The sequence below is a fragment of the Streptopelia decaocto genome (assembly GCF_964273445.1).
Source record: "Streptopelia decaocto genome assembly, chromosome: 5".
NCBI lineage: Eukaryota > Metazoa > Chordata > Aves > Columbiformes > Columbidae > Streptopelia > Streptopelia decaocto.
In genome coordinates, this window is record NC_138659.1 from 37,470,665 (window position 1) to 37,488,157 (window position 17,493).

A 17,493-nucleotide genomic window follows, 5' to 3' on the forward strand; every position below is an offset into this window, starting at 1 on the left:
TCCAGTTTAAGCCAGTCACTTGGACTCTTGCTATAATTGATGGAAAGAGATAAATACCACCAGAGGTGATTCAGCCCACCAATTGGAGATAATTACCTTAGGATGATATAAGCCATCCTCTGAAAGTGCCTATTCTTTTCTATTGATTATTGAGCAAGTCCAGAGTACTTGCCAAGGCCAGTTGTTAGGTGATAATTAGGTTAGGTGAGACTGAAGAAACAATTACAGAAAACAAACCGGAGACTTGTCTAGTTTAGGAATTGGTCCCATAGCGTTTTCAGGGATGTAGGAGGTATCGACACAGATATCCCACATGGAGATTTCTTCTGGCTGAAATGACTTCCATATTTTCCTTTTCCTTGCAGAGAAGCAGAAGCAAGGTCAAAGGAAAGGTATGCCTACATCTTCAAAAGACACAGAAACCGAGACTAATTGGGGAGGAACCGTGAATATGTGTATGCACAAACACATGACTAGAGGATATCTTTGAAAAACTTTTGCAGGGCCTTCCACATTGCTGTGCCATTTTTCAGAATCTGCACTTAAAATCTGCAATTTATGGTTTTATTCGGAGAGGAGCTAAGGAGAAAGAAATAATACTGGGTTCAAGATCAGTAAACAAGGAATTTGTGACATGTTTCAGTCATGGACATGTGCAACTACTCAACGAACATTTATGCATTAGCATTTCCAAAGCTTCAAGCAGTTTTTAAGTTATGGCAGTTACAAACAATTGCCCAAACAAGTGAACTGCTGTTTTCCTATATTCTCCAGTCAAGGTCTATGTAAGAATTATGGCTATGTCTGTATGTATGCGTGTTGGGCTTGATTAATTAACCTGTGATTTTCAGCTATGAAGGCTGGCTTGAGCAGTGAATTTTCCTAAAGTGCAATCTAGAAATATAACACGATGCCATTAAAAGCAATCCATTTTGCTCTCACCTCGTGCTCACTTCGTATCAAATATAATCACTTTCTGCTTTTTGTCAGAGAGATGTGCCCTGAAATTCTGCCCCTTACCTGTCGCTGTAAACTCATCTTCCACATGCCTGTATCTAACATATGAGCAATGTAAAATGCTTTTAGTTTTGTTAGACCCCATAATAAACATAGGGGCTGAGGCATTACCCAGGAAACAAACAAATAAACAAAAACTAAAATAGGAACAAGACTTGTACAAGAAACAAAAGAGAGAACAGCAAGGAAAAAGGCACAACACAAAGGAACCAGTCATGTAACGAAGATCTCTGAGCAGAACTTTATAAATATGGGAGTTGCCAAACAGAAGTGAAGCACTTAAGTGATGTGCTGGACAGGGAACTAAATAAAGCAGATGTATTATGTCATTTCGAACCAGATTTGTTCCATAAGACCTTCCTGTGAAATATTTCAGATCATACGAGTTCTTAGAAGTCAGCATTGATTTTCCTATCAGTGAAAAAAGCAAGTGAGAAAATATGCAGTGAAATGAGAGGGATCATACACTGATTAACGAGTTATGTAGTGATTTAAGTTATTTATAAACTACTTCACTGTTTTCTCTGGAACAACTCTGTTCCAAGTCCTTACTGCAGGCCACCTAACTGGTATGAACACTACGAAAAACAATTTCCGTCTAAATCACCGCTAAACCAGCAGAAGTCATGCCTGAGAAGAGAAAGCATCATATTTTCATCAACAAACTTCCTCCCATACTTTAATGATATCCTTCTTTATTTTTCTGCCCTGCTTCCATAAGGCAATACTTCTCATCCCCCTGTGCTGAGCATAGCAGACGATGGGCTGATGGTGCTCACCCTCTGAAACTCCATTAAAAAAGCATTAAGATTGTGACACAGAACAATAAAAGCAATGGAGAGCTCAGTTCCTGGAGAAATGTACCATATGTCCTTTCACACTCACCCAACACAAAACATTATGCAGTTGGGGTGCTTAATTATGCTGAGGTGTTGAAAAATGTAGATATGCAAGGAGTGAGTGGGAAGCCCAGAGGTTAAAAAAGATATTATTAATATGTTTGTTATTATTATGTGTCAAATGCATGAATAAAGCATGATAACCTGCGACCTATTTATAATGAAAAACATACAACTTTTCTTCTGTAATATTTAAATTGCATGTACAGTGAGACAATGCTTAACCCCATTGTTTCACAGAGGAGTTGGCTTTTTGTTCTTATTTTCCCTTTGTTCTCCACTTCCCTGCTTACCCTTTATTCATTTCCCTAAGAAAAGTATATCCACAAGTATGTGACTGCCAGCACGGTTGAGGGGAATTTTAGTGGACACTGACTCTTCAGATGCTGACTGACTTGTTTGAAAAACTGCATCACTCTGGAAAATGCAAACACCACAGCCGTTAGCAACCTACATCCTTCATCAAAATTGTGCCTTCCCTGGGCCTGCTTGCTGAGACAAGCAGCTCGTGGCTGTGCTTACAGCAAGCTTTGGAGAGCAGCTCCTCGGGAATTTGGGCTCACAGGCTGCATTTCTTCTCCTTTAGCATAATAGTTAGCGAAGTTGGGAAAATGCGTGTTGTAAACAAATCCTGCAATGAAGACAGTCCTCCCTTTGGTCTTTGAGATGGTTTTAATCTACTTCTCCATTTTAAGAAATTGCTAAAAACATCAGAAAAGGATTATCAAGGTTAGTCATTTGCTTCTGTTCCTGCTCAGTGCAAGGGAAGTTCAATTCCAAATGAAAGTAATGGGCCGAAGCTGATTTAGTGAAGTAGCGATAGAGGGGGCTCAAAAGCATCACTGACGCTCATTGTGACCATCCTCAGTGGGTTTGCAGCAGCCCATTGTGAAACCTCAGCTCTGCAAACAGTGACAGAAAGGTCCTTAAGGCACAGTGTAGAGCCCAGGAGGAAAAGCCACAAATCCAAAGGGTGCTGGTAACCCAAGCAGCCTCACCAGACCAAGGGCCTTGACCTGCCACTGCTTCTCATGTGGTGAAACAAAGACCGCGGCTGGCATTTTCTAACCACTGACATTTTGTCCCAATACATGTTTTTAAAATATGCCCTAACTATATAAAATAATAAACCCAGAACATTTTAAAAATATATGGTATGTGAATTGATTTGTACTTGTCACATCAAGTGATGTAAATTACAGACCCATGGTTTTGTAAGAGAAAAATTACACCACCTCTCAAAGAACATTTCTTCTACAGATTTCAAAGTGTTCTAAGGAAGTCGGTAAGCAGGCATGTCGGCTTTTCAATTATGCAAAAGGTTCCTCTCAAGGGAAAGGGGCAAAACTATTCTTCACAGGATAGGACAAGAAGGGTGAACTGCAGCAGTGGAAATGTAGTTTCGACATTAGGGAAATGTTTCTAGATGTCAAGATAGTTCAGCACTGAAATCCATTGCCAAGGGAGAGTGGCATCTCAGTCACGGGAGAGTTTTATGAACAGACCAGCTAATTAACTCTCAGGCATGCTTTAGGTGTAATTGCTCCTGCTGGGGCAGGGGCTGATCTACCTGATCTCCCGAGGCTCCACCAGCTCCACCTGCACTGATCACAGCATCTCCAGAGCATCAGAATAACCTATGGCCCTCACCAATTAGATACGGGAGAACATTAAAAACTCCAACAAGCCTGAAAGTTAATTACAGATGCTTAAGACATCTAATGTTATGTTGCTGCTGTCTCAATAATGACAGAATTAAATCCATAATATTACCACAGTAATAATAATATACTATCAACATTTTAATCTGATATAACTATGGATATTTGAGTCTTACATTCTATGGCACGGACTTATATTCCGAACAATCACAGTAATCAAACCGTTCAATCACAACATATTGTGATCATATTTTTGTAGCAACTCCAGCAGGATCTGTGTGTCTTATATACACATTACCCATGTATGCATAGGTACAAACTGCATGGGAGTGCAGAGGGAAGAAAGACAGTGGAAGACAGACAGTTCTTCGTAACACTCCAATCTGCTAATCACACATAAAAGCATCTCACAATAATGTGGTTATGCCAGATAGAAACCCCTAACCCAAGCACTCCTGAAGAGCTTCAGCTTTTTCCAAGCGGCAGATTGAAAGAGCTCTTCTTGCAGGATACTTCTTCCACTATTGCACTATTCTAAACAAATGAAAACTTCAAATCCATGCAACTGAGACTAATTTGACATGATACCTTTTCTCTACTTCATCTGTAATTAGCATTGCTGTCATGCTGCTACATTCCGCTGTTTTTCTTACAGAAAAGTGCTCAAAATTGTATTTCTTTCATTCCTCATAGCTACATGGTTAAGAGGCAAAAATAAATTAGCTCCTTTACTTTAGGAAACCCCGTTCTCTTTGTTAATTAGAACTGCCAAGGAGAAACAATTTAATAAAACTAGTTTTAAAACACTGATTAAATTGAAGTATGAAAAAAGGTCTATCTTTGTATGAGAACCTGGAAAATATTGCTAAGAATCCTGCACAGAATTCTGTAGTTAATTCAATGACCAGAGGGGGCTACAGAAGTTTGACACAAATCAGTGAAAGTGGATATTGTTGCAAGAATTGCCCAAACTCACTTTATAATTATAGAACATTCAATGTAAGCCATCAAGTTGCATGAAAATCAACGATACAGCTGAAAATAATGAAGTGAAACGTAACATTTTGCCGTGACTCAGGCCACAGTGCAGAACTTACAGTATTTTCACTGAAAACAGAAGTCCTTTTGTCCTATATAGACAATTACTAATAAAGGAAAACTCACTTCATTGAGAGATTATGGAGCTGATGCCCCAGGAGGACTGAGACACTTTGCTAAAACCCCCGACCAGCATGTGTTGCAGACCTAGACATCTACAACCCCGAAGCACAGAAAGAACGTAGCCAGATTTCACAACTCTAATTATAATAATACTATTACTTCTTTGTAGTTACTTTTTCATTTTTCACATTATATGCCATATTGGGTATTAACAGTTCATATGTATGTTTATAGTTTCCATTTAGTCCTTTAATATTGTAGTCACAGTGCTGGTTCCAAAATGATGGGGTTTTTTTACTAGTTTTTAATTGGAAAATACTGTTTACAGGATAAATTAGTCATTTGAGTTAAGCAAAGCTTTTTTTGTTTTCTTTTTTAAAATAAAATGAAGCATAAAGTAACACATCAACACATACACAGCGAGAAATATTTGAACTAGGTACTGAAACTTTTAGCAAAAATAGTAATAATATTAATTTATAGTCAAGCATAGGAATTCAATAAAGTAGCGAGGGGAAACTGGAATGGAATCAAATTTAGCTAAATCCCAACTGGCTGTAATCTTTACTATGTGTATTGCTAACCACTGGCTGGCTCTTTCTTGTGTTTGCTTTTCCATTTGGGACTCTGGGTACCAAAACAGAATATTTGACAAGCTCTCGGTGCTGTTTCCTTTTTATTGTATCACTCTGTTCTATATTTTTAATTTGTTAAAGCTACATTTTTTTTTCTTGCATTACAAGAGCAATTCTTCTGAAGGCTGCCGATCCCTGAGCGAATACCAAACGTGAAACATTTGTCAGTGAAATCCCCATAGCCTCCTATTTATCTGAGAAAGCTTTTTGGTAAATATTTCAAAGAAGAATAGATGAAGACATCTTGAATATAGACTCCTTTTGCTGTGAACAAGACAGTTTTTATTTCAAAGCAAATATTTATTTTATGAATTAAATAAAGCACCTTCAAAAGTTTCTTTTCTCTCCTAGGCTGTTTTTTTAAAAAAATTGTAATTAGTTATTAATCTCCAGCATTTCACTTAAAAGTTGTCACCAAACCAGCAGCTTCCATGCCCCCACTTAGCAGCACAGTAAGTGCCCATTGATATATAACCATTTCAGAACTTCCACAGTACTACAAACATGGAAGATACAAACCCATTTGGCTGGAGTTGCAGGTTTCCAAGAACAAGACCAAGATGTTTCACGTTGTACACCACTACTATGACATGATAAAAGGAACACAAGTGTTTACTATTTTCTTAATGAAGGAAAAAACAACTGGCCAGTTGTTAAACCTAAGGGAGCATTTAGCAGCTTTGCCATCGTGTTTCTGTAGGAAACAAAGCAGTATTCCTGCTGCACCCTACTAACATATGAAATTTTTTCTAAGGCTATCCTGTCTTACCTCTCTGGGTCCTGTCCATGATAAGTGTTTGCCAGCTTAAGGGTGAAAGACCATAAAAACTCATTCTGTTAGTCTGCTTTTCAAGCTACAAGTATATTTATCTAAGTGCTGCAATGGCAAGTCACTAGAAAAAGAGAATTCCAGACAGGAGAAACACGATTTATATTGGTTCTTTACTGATCATGAGGATGGATATGATGATGTGGATTAAATAACAATCACTGCCTTCAATGAGACATTGCACATAACTGTACAGTCTGCCTGGACTTTTCCTAGTTCTCTTAGATGTGGTTAAATGTGACAGAGGAAAAAAAACAGCCTGCAAAGGCTATTACAATAGCTTCCCTTAACCAGGAACTACTAGAAATCCTTACAGCAGCTGCTGTCCTTCCAACACAGCACATGAAGTCTTATCCTGCACTGTGCTCAGTCCAAATCACTGAGCAACGTCTAAAAATTGGTAAATGCAGCTTTTCGGTTTCACTAGTTACATACAATATATTTGGGTAAGGTAGATGAAAGCTTTCTAGACTAATAGAATGGTGTGTCTCTAAGTACTATAATTTATAACCTTTTACACAATTGTAACAGTTTAGATAATCTGTCAATCCTTTTGCTTTTCTGTGAAGAAACTGTATTAAATTTACTAAAATTAAATTTCTTTTACATAAAGTGTACCTGAGAAAACCAAGTTTTTTTCTGACTCACTTTTAATGAGTGCTTTCCAGAATCCAACAACTGCCATGAATTCAACTCTGAGGGTTAAATACAAAAAAGTACTGTAGAATCAGCAAAGTTTGAGCATCCTGAAATCACCCCAGCACCTTTATAAATCTAGAACTGGAAGTATTTCTGGTAATAATTTTAAGAATTAGCAAGAGAGATGTATCACTATAATAAATTGCCAAATTGCTGAACTGAAACCTATGAGATAAAATGGAGCATGAATAGTCTCTTGTCCCATCATCCTTATTTGACTCAAGTTAATTCTTTCGTTATTCCAAAGGTCTCTTGCCCAAAAGAGGGAAGTTTTGTCTATATATTTTTGTCTCCAATTGATCTTTGTTGAATGTAGTCAGGCTATGCTTCCTGTCATCCACCGATTAATCCAGATTAAGTACTAAACAAACACCCACTGAAGAACAAAGCTTCACCATATATCCTCACGCCAAGGGCTGAGGATTTACATCAAAATGAAACTCGCATTTTACACAGCTCTCAGTGAAGCAAACATTAACATTAATGAAAATATTAAACACATCAATGCAATGCACAACAAAACAGTCTTTGACCTAACTGCTTCTTAATAGTTGATAGACCAGCAGTCTCTACAGCTGCAGGATATTTATTTAAAATACAGAACACAGATTAGATTAAGTACATGAAATCAGTGGAGTTGGAAAAGAATTTGCTGAAGTATGCTATAAAGTTAGCAATTAAGATAACTTTTTGTTAGCTTCTGTTATACAATCAAAACCAAAAAGAGAGTTTTGATTCCATAAATCCAGTTTATGAAGTCCCTGCCCTCCCCACTCATTCCAGCTCTTAATCTGCAGTTCAGTGCACTCCAACTGTGCTAATTTATTATAGGCATGTGCTGTAAATCAGAAAAAGATTAACTAAATTCATGGGAGTAGATGCCATCTACTGCACAAACCCGTGGATGGTGAAGTCTAACCTAAATACACTATGGTAGCGATCTGAGAGTCGGTGAACACACATCATTCTGTCTCTCATTGTATAACATTGTGAATCAGCCACACAATACAGAAAGAAACGATAGATTTCAGACAAGCCAGGAACACCTCTGAGCCCCGAACTGTGAACCACACTGGTGAGACGTGTAGAGAAAACAAAAAGCAGACGGGTAGTAGAGTCTTACATTGCTCTGAGCTGAGCATACAGCTGAGGCAGAAAGCAATCTCCAAATTACAAAGCCAAATTATCACTTTTAGAACATGTTAGCTGCATAATGGCTTTTCCATACAAGGAACAACCCTGAAAAATTTATAAATCAATATTTACTTGATTTATATAGATCACTTCAGGGTGATGTATTAGTACAGCTCAACATAAACTGAATAGTTATGACTGCAAATAGATGTAAGATCCTCTTAACACCACTTAATAGATAGTCTCGAAAGGATTGCAGAATGTGCCTCTAACCTACCTACAACGGGTAAAAAAATGCTCTCCAAATCCCTGTTGGGAGATCAGGAAAGATCACAGGCATTGTCAGGTCCCAAGGCCCTTACACAACAAGAGTTTTTCAGATGAAATTTCCAGATGCTTCTGGGAAACAGAACATTCCCCAGACTGCAGAGCAAGGAAAAACCCCAAGTGGTCCTTGCCAAAGATGATGTGAGAGAAACAGAGCAGTGAGTGCAAAAAACAGTTACTTTGTGGAGACAGACCTAGGGGGAATTTTGTACCAGCAAGGCTACTACATACTAGAATATTGTTTCAGATGCAGCTAAGATCAGAAAAGCCTCAAAGTTACTGAAGACTACTGTCTTCAGCTGTAGAAAGTTGCTAATTGCACTCAGTTTCCTAAGAAATAGCAATCTGCATCTTGCCAGCGAAGGAAAAGCTATCAAAACACAGTTGCAAATTCACGTCAAAAAGATTTTTAAATCACAGTGATCTTTTTAACATCATTTTCTACATTTGATCAAGCACAAGAAAATCACTCTCATTTCTAAACATTTTCTGGGACGTCTTCCCTACCTTAGGCAAGTGAATTCTTTTTTCCTTCTTCATCTAGTGTTGCATCTGCTTCCGGCTCCTGCTTTGCCTGCATCATCCACTCTCACTGTAATTGAAGAAATAATTTTACTATTGTCACTAATTGATTGCCGTACATATTTGCATTCGTATTTAATTCCTCAGCCATATTATGACAATTTTGAGTCTCCAGTTTTATATTGAGAACATCTGAAATCTTGGGTCATTTAGTCTAGCCCATAATCTGTCAAATCTTTTGACTCCTGACCTGTAGGTCACTGTAGCAAAGGAACACAGCTCTATTGACATTTATTTCACAGTTCTTCAGACTGTTCTCTCTCTGAATTAATGTTCTTCATGTGACATAATTCTCTCCAACCACCTTAGATTTCAGTGTGCACAACCAAGATGAGAATCACATTCAAGCACTTTCATCCAACACAGATGTATTTTTATCACTCAAATCTCTGGTTATTTCACAGCACTAGATAACAAACCATATACCCTCACTTCATAAACATTAGTAGTCAGTGGTGGTTTGAAAGCATTGCTAAAAGGCACTAATGGTATCTGTCCTGCTTCTGGAAAGCTGTGGGTTGGTTTTGGCTTTCTTTTCTAAACAGCACACGTTCTTTGAGCGGGATGTGCTCCCCAAGTGCTGTGCAACTGTGGACCGCTTTCAACAGGAGGGGGGACATCATCAGCTTGTGGGTGGAGATAAAGCCATGGAGACCCAACAATCACTTACCAATCACTGGTAAAACTGACTTGACTTGGTGAAAATTCATTTATTTCCAATTGATAGAATTCAATGGTAAGGAACAAACTTACTCCCCCCATTCCCTCACCTTTCCCAGGCTCAACTGCAGTCCCTCATTCTGAACTCCTGTCCCTGTGAGGGGCAATGGGGGTCACGGGATGGAGAATGGGGTTATGGGGATGGGGAATGGGGGTCATGGGATGAAGAATGGGGTTATGGGGGTGGGGAATGGGGTTATGGGGATGGGGAATGGGGGTTACTCAGCACACTCCACCCCGCTCTCCCGCCTCTTCCTCTCCGCAACCCACACGGGAACCTCTGCCCCAGCACCCAGAGCACAATCTCCTCCTCCTTGGTGCTCACAGACCTGCTCCTCACGCTTTTTCTCCTCGTTTCAACCCTTTATGGCATCTTCCTCTTTCATAAATCCTCGTCAGCAGAGGCCCCAGGACCAGTGCTGAGGGCTGGGCCGCAGGGCGGCTGGAACCAGCCATGCCCGCCCAGGCCTCTCCTCACAGACACCCCTCAGCCCTGTACAACAGCAGCATTTTAAAAGGCATTCTTATGAGTTCTGTATACATTTATACACAGTGCTAAGAAGCATTTGAAATACAAGATAGAGAGGAAATTTAAATAGGAGGCGTTTGATGTTATGAAGCACTTGGCAACTCCCCCGCGTCCCGTACAGGACCGAGGTCCTGACAGCGAATGTTCTCCCTCAGAATGAGGCAACAAATGCAAACACACGGCTGTTTATTGCCGGTCGTGTGCTCACAGTACCAAAGGACAATCCATGATTCGTATGGGAAAGTCGTCAGCTATGCTGCTGGGGAAAGCTATGGCACTGTTGTGTGTCTTTGCCATGGTCAACGCCATTACCAGGAGCACTCAGAGAAAGGCCAGACTGTACTTGAAAAAATCATAGTAACCACACCCCATAGACACATTTTAAGAGTTTTTTACTTCTCACCAGAATGCTTTTGTCAACAAAACAATAACAACTTGCTGCTTTTTGTACAGCCTTATATATTTCCTCACTCTTTATTTCCCAGGTGCCACTAACCATAAGAGCTAATGTATGTATTTGCCTTAAAAAAAACACAATTCAAGACTTGCTATTTTCCATCACTAGTGATTTTAATGTTACTTGTTGGATGATAATCCATTCCAGGTAATTACTATGTAATTGCAGGACAAATTGTAAAGCCACCAAATGGCCACCCAAAGGTGGCACAGGCAGTGGGGGCCCTTTCAAAGCCCTGCACCCAGCACCCTCACATGCCGAAATCTCCGAGGTGGCACCAGGGAACAGATAATGATAATGCACAGAAATCCCAAGGGCAAACAAAGAGTCCCAGGTGGTAGGGAAAAATCAGTGTTCAAAGCTTAGCTAGTGGCAGCCACTTCTATTCCCAGTTAACTTTAATTATCTTCTGCCCGTTTGCAACTGGGGCAGCTTCTCTCCATGCAGCAAAGAGCACCAGGCAAAGAGCCTTGACAGGGAGAGGGAAAATGCTGTCATAAATTTTGAACGCATTTTCCCCTCCTACTCAACCTAATATTTGCACACTTTAAAACGCCCACAGATTTTAACCTGTAATTAACTGCCAGTGATTATGACAGTTATTGATTTCTTTCTTACATCAGATCAAATTTAATCCCCAGATTTACCACTGCTGATGTGCACTGCAAATGTGTGCAGGTCTCAGTTCAATCAATGAAAGCACTTGCTTAACTCCAATACATTAGATCTGAAATGAAGCACATGTACACTCCTTTGGAAGAAATTAGCTGTTGTCCACGTTCTGAAGCAGTTTTTTAAGTAGTGTCACTAGGTACTGGTTCCATTCCAGTGTGACCATACACAACACCCTCTACTTTACAAGTAACTGAACACAAGACCAAGTTTAGCATTCATCTTTTGTCCAGCAAAACCTATAACCCCCCCATCTCCAGGAGCAGAGCCACAAGAAGATACTTTGGGGGTAATACTGGAATGTACGCTGGTTTGGATGTGATCCTGAACTGCCAAAAGCTTTGACATGAACTGAACTTTAACCTTCAAGCAAGATCCCCAACATACCACCAGGACGTTGTTAACTCCAGTGCCATGTTTCATTAGGGTATGAACTAAAACAATTGTGTCTCTTCAAAACCAGAGAAAACTCAGAGTAACACTACACAGAAATGAAGTTTGCTAGGGAATCTCCCCTCTACAGAGCTGAGTGGTACTGGGTGATGCCAATATTGTTCAGCTGAATTTGCAGATAGCTTTATCTTAAACTTACTTCAAACACTATTTATAAGCTAGAATAGCTCCAAACACGTCAAAGACGCACAGGAAAAAATGTACAGTCAGAATGTTGAGTGTGGATGTGTCGACTACATAAAATTGACTTGGTAGCTTATTAGCAACACCCACGCAAGGTGCTGAAGTGCACCTCCCACGGGAGAAACTCCTCACTGAGGAGCACCACATCTCACTAGCGATTAGCCAGGTGCTGCTCATCTCTTCTGGCCAGTGGTAAGCTTGGCACTGAGCTGTTCTGCTGCTTGTTTTTCTGCTTATATTAAAGGCACTGAGAAAATCAGGTAGTGGGGGAAGAAAACAACATCACCTTCTGGAATGACAAGAGGGCCAAGGCACGACCCCTGTCCCAGGGCAGGTGGTCTCTGCTCACAGAATCACAGAATGTTGGGGATTGGAAGAGACCTCGAAAGCTCATCCAGTGCAATCCACCCACCGGAGCAGGAACACCCAGATGAGGTTACACAGGAAGGTGTCCAGGCGGGTTGGAATGTCTGCAGAGAAGGAGACTCCACAACCTCCCTGGGCAGCCTGGGCCAGGCTCTGGCACCTTCACTGGGAAGAAGTTTCTTGTAATTTTTAAGTGGAACCTCCTGTGTTCCAGTTTGAACCCATTGCCCCTTGTCCTATCACTGGTTGTCACCGAGAAGAGCCTGGCTCCATCCTCCTGACACTCACCCTTTCCATATTGATCACCATGAATGAGGTCACCCCTCAGTCTCCTCTTGTCCAGCTCCAGAGCCCCAGCTCCCTCAGCCTTTCCTCACACGGGAGATGCTCCACTCCCTGCAGCATCTTGGTGCCCTGCGCTGGACTCTCTCCAGCAGTTCCCTGTCCTGCTGGAACTGAGGGGCCACCAATGGACACAATATTCCAGGTGTGGTCTCCCCAGGGCAGAGTAGAGGGGCAGGAGAACCTCTCTGACCTACTGACCACCCCCTTTCTAAGCCACCCCAGGTACCATTGGCCTTCCTGGCCACAAGGGCCCAGTGCTGGCTCATGGTCATCCTGCTGTCCCCAGGACCCCCAGGTCCCTTTCTCCTACACTGCTCTCCAACAGGTCATTCCCCAACTTATACTGGAACTTGGGGTTGTTCCTGCCCAGATACAAGACTCTACATTTTCCCTTGTTCTATTTCATTAAATTTTTCCTCACCCAGCTCTCCAGCCTGTCCAGGTCTCTGATGGCAGCACAGCTTCCAGTGTCAGCTACTCCTCCCAGCTTGGTGTCAGCAGCAAACTTGCTGACAGTCATTCTATTCCCTCATCCAAATCGCTGACGAATGTATTGAATAATATGAGCCCCAGTACTGCCCCCTGAGGCACTGCACTAGATACAGGCCTCCAACTGGACTCTGCCCCATTGACCACGACTCTCTGCCTTCTTCCCTTAAGCCAGTTCACAGTCCACCTTACTACCCAATGGTCTGGTCCACACTCCCTCAGTTTAGCTGTGAGTATGCTGTGGGAGACTGTGTCAAATGCCTTACTCAAGTCAAGGTAGACCACATCCACCGCTCTGCCATCGTCTATCCACCTCATTATGTCCTGATAAAAGGCGATGAGGTTGCTCAAGCACGACTTCCCCTTGGTGAAGCCATGTTGACTGCCCCATACAGACAAGGAGAGAGCAGGCAGGATCAACACAGCCAGCAGAAGCTTGTCACTGTGACCACTCTGATGCTCAGAGAAAAGGGTGAAACAAGCTGGTTTAGTCCAGAAAAGGTGAAGCTGTGGTGTAGAAGACTTGGCCATTGTCATGGCCTGAGAGAGGTCAGAAGGGTGGCAAGGAGGAGGGAGAGCAGGGAGGCCCAGCCTGTCACTGAGGTGTCTGACCCACGCTCTGGGTCACACAGGTGACAGCAGTGCTTGCTGGAGCGATGACATTAGCTTCACTTGAAGGAAAATAAATCACATAACAACATTAGTATAAGAACAATGGAGTGCTTGAAGAGGTTACAAGGGAGGTTATGGAGCTCCCTTCCACAGAAGGAACAGACTAGACAGAGTTAAATTAACATCTCTACCTGATCTCGACTCACTGCAGACAGGAGCAGATCTTTTTACAAGGTGCCTCTTTCTACAATTCTAGACTTTTATTTACATATATTATGCATAACTAAGTTAACCAAATACCAGGTTCTAGAATGCAAATTTTATCTTTCTTTGAGTGGATTTTCGTCTATCCTAAATTCAATGAGAAGAGTAGGCAATGCTATTTAAGACCAGAGTTCAAGGAAAAAAGCTTCTGCTTGCATAACTCTTTTTTTTTTTCCCCTAGACTGTGTTACAAAGGATATAGTGTATGCAATAATTAATTAACTGTTCTAAGACAATTTTCTGCTTAAATAACCATACATTATATATAAGTGTTCTGTATTTTGCTTAGAGGTGAAAAAATAAATCTAGAGGAAAAGAAATCTTAAAAAAACAAGATGATATAATTAGTACCATGTATATGAATCCTGTTGCCTGATAAATGGTTTTACTGAAAAGAAATAGTAATGATATGTTATTCCAGGATTTTATTTTTTAAAGGGTGATTTAACTGGGCAACATCCACAGCTTTGTATTATAGACCGGTGTTTCTCCACAGACACCCATGGAAACCCACTGGCTCTGTTCCTAACATGAAAGAAATGGTAACTCCCAAGAACCTAAGAGAGTTTTTATTTCAAGTGAATCCAAACTTTTAAACTCACTTCACAGAATGCATTCAAAAGTTAATTCGAGTTTGAAGAGATGATAACACACATCTCAGGGTTCATTAAGAAAATGTCACAAACAGTATTAGTGATATAGACAACTTATATTCAGTTTAATGTTTTGTTAACTTAGTTTAAATGAAATTGGGGTTTGTGGTCAATTCTGGAAAAGTCTCATGTTTTCTAAACTGATTCTTCCAGATTAATTTTATAAATACAAAAAGTCACCTGGGTTTAAAACTCACTGGAAAAATAATCAGTTTTTAATTGCTTTTAAATAGAACACACTTCCTCCAAAGGCCTCAGATAGAAAGAGTCGTGGAAAATTCTATTTCACAGCCTCTGACACGGTATGTGTCAAATCAGTTATTGCACAGATAGCCCTTCCTTTTCTTTTATCCACTTCACACCAAACAATCATTCCAAAGTTATTACATTTCTAGCTTATATAAAAAGAGAAATAAAGAAGCAGAGTTCTTTGTTTCCAACAAAAAACACCACCAAGAAAAGAGCAATGTGCCACAATCTCCCAAAACATCACCGTAAGTCAAGTTCTAAATAGCAACCTCTTCAAACGTCCTTTTCACTAGTTATTCCACATACTTTGCATATTCAGTTTATAACCCTTTCCTAACCTCACTGGCTACAATGACACTACTTTCAATTCTGTATCACCATGGTTAGCTAATAATTACAAATTATTCAGGCATATCATTAACACCAATGTTCCAGTTCAGCAAAATTACCTTGTCTTTAGTCTGACCTTTTAATCAGCAAACAAGGTCAGCCTGACCTTCTGGGGTAACCACAACCCTCATGAGCATCTCCTAACCCATAATGCTGGTATCAAGCAATATTAAGTCTAAATTTGCCTTTCTGCAAATCTGACTCCTCCCCAGGGTGACTGAGCTGATTACCACACCCAGAGCACATTATGGAACATGCAGCAGCTTAGAGTTTGTTTTGTTTTCAGTACCATTATTCCTTTATTAAATGAAAGGCCCTTGTTTGCTAGAGTAGATGACACAATTCTGTGACATTAAAATCTCCTGCTGGATTAGAGGTCTGTTTTCTCTTTCTGGGTTTGGGGGTGAAGGGTGGGATAACTTTGTTGCTTCAAACACCACGAAGCACTTTGCATCATCAGCAACAGGTCTTGGCTGGGAATAAAAATTGACATTTTTGAAGATGTTCAATGTTGCTGTTTTACTGCCAAATATAAGGATTACATGCTTCTCTGCATTTTTTGTTGTGGAATGCTAATATTTTTCAGCTTCCACAAGCAAATGGATGTGATGCCATTGAAAAGGCACATCTGCCATCAGTGAGTGCAGCAACAAAGTCAAACTGTCTTCAGGTCTATTTTTTTTTTTTTTAATTAGATGTTTGTAAAACCAAAAGTTACCCAGGCCAAATTTTTATCAATATAAGAATTCTTACTTTTTGAAGTCCTTTAAAAAAATCCCTTCCTAAAAATAATAATAATAATAATAATAATAATAATAATAATAATAATAATAATAATAATAATAATAATAATTTAAAAAACTTCAGCAAGATTTCTTAAACATGGAAGGCATAGAAATTACTACACAGAATTACAGAGTTCTCTGGGTTATGGGCATAACCATTTGCATGCTCCAAGGCAACTTTCTGAGGAGCTCTGGAAGGCTGAGGCCCTGGGGGGGGACTGGCCACCAAAGGGACAAGGAGCCACATGGGTACTGGCCACCAAAGGGACAAGGAGCCACAGTGGGAATGGCAACCAAAGGGACAAGGAGCCACACGAGGACTGGCCACCAAAGGAACAAGGAGCCACAGAGGGACTGGTCTCCAAAGGGACAATGAGCCACAGCGGGAATGGCCACCAAAGGACAAGGAGCCACAGTGGGAATGGCAACCAAAGGGACAAAGAGCCACAGAGGAACTGGCCACCAAATGGACAAAGAACCACAGTGGGACTAGCCACCAAAGGGACAAGGAGCCACAGAGGGACCGGCCACCAAAGGGACAAAGAGCCACAGTGGGACTAGCCACCAAAGGGACAAAGAGCCACAGGGTCCCTGCAGCACAGCCAACCAGCAGGTGCTCATGGCACTCAAAGGACATCAGGGGATTCTCCAGTACGAACCCAGCTCCCCAGAAATGAGGGGTCTGGCACTGAGCAGGAATTCTCCCTGGCTCATTAGGCTTCCTAATTGCAACATCACACCACTCTTAGTTGCTTCTACAGACTGAGCTACTCCACCCACTGTAGTGACTCTTCCCTTGGGGACCCCAGTGCTCCAGGGTACAGAAATGGCCACAATGCTGACTGGACATCCAGCCCTGATGGTTCAACACCCCTTGGAAGCCTTTTGTACTTTCACCAGCACTAGCTTTCACTTTCAAAGGCTCTTTTCTCACCCTGCAATCCTATCGCTTTTCAAGCTAATGAGGTCTAACCGCACATTATCACATCTTCGGTCACCTTTGACAGGGCTCCTAGGATTCATTTACAATTTTTTAGTTTGTAACTCACTAGTGACTCACAGTCATCATGCAATAGGACTCCTTCATTTGAATTCTGCCCCTCCTCCTCCATCACTTCTGAATTCCACCTGAAATTCTTTTTATTCCCTAAATTAATGACCTTGAATTGCATACAACTGAACTACTTCCTATTTCAATTATTCTAGTCATTCCATTTTATTAATTTTCTTCTCAGAAAAGGTTAGCAGCACAATCTTATTCCCCATCACAGTCATTCATGAAAATATGACACAAGATTGTTAACAAGAAGTTAAATGTGTTGAATTCTTTCTCAGTTTCTGTTTCTCTCAGAGTTTTTAAGTCTCCCACCCACCCCAGTAAG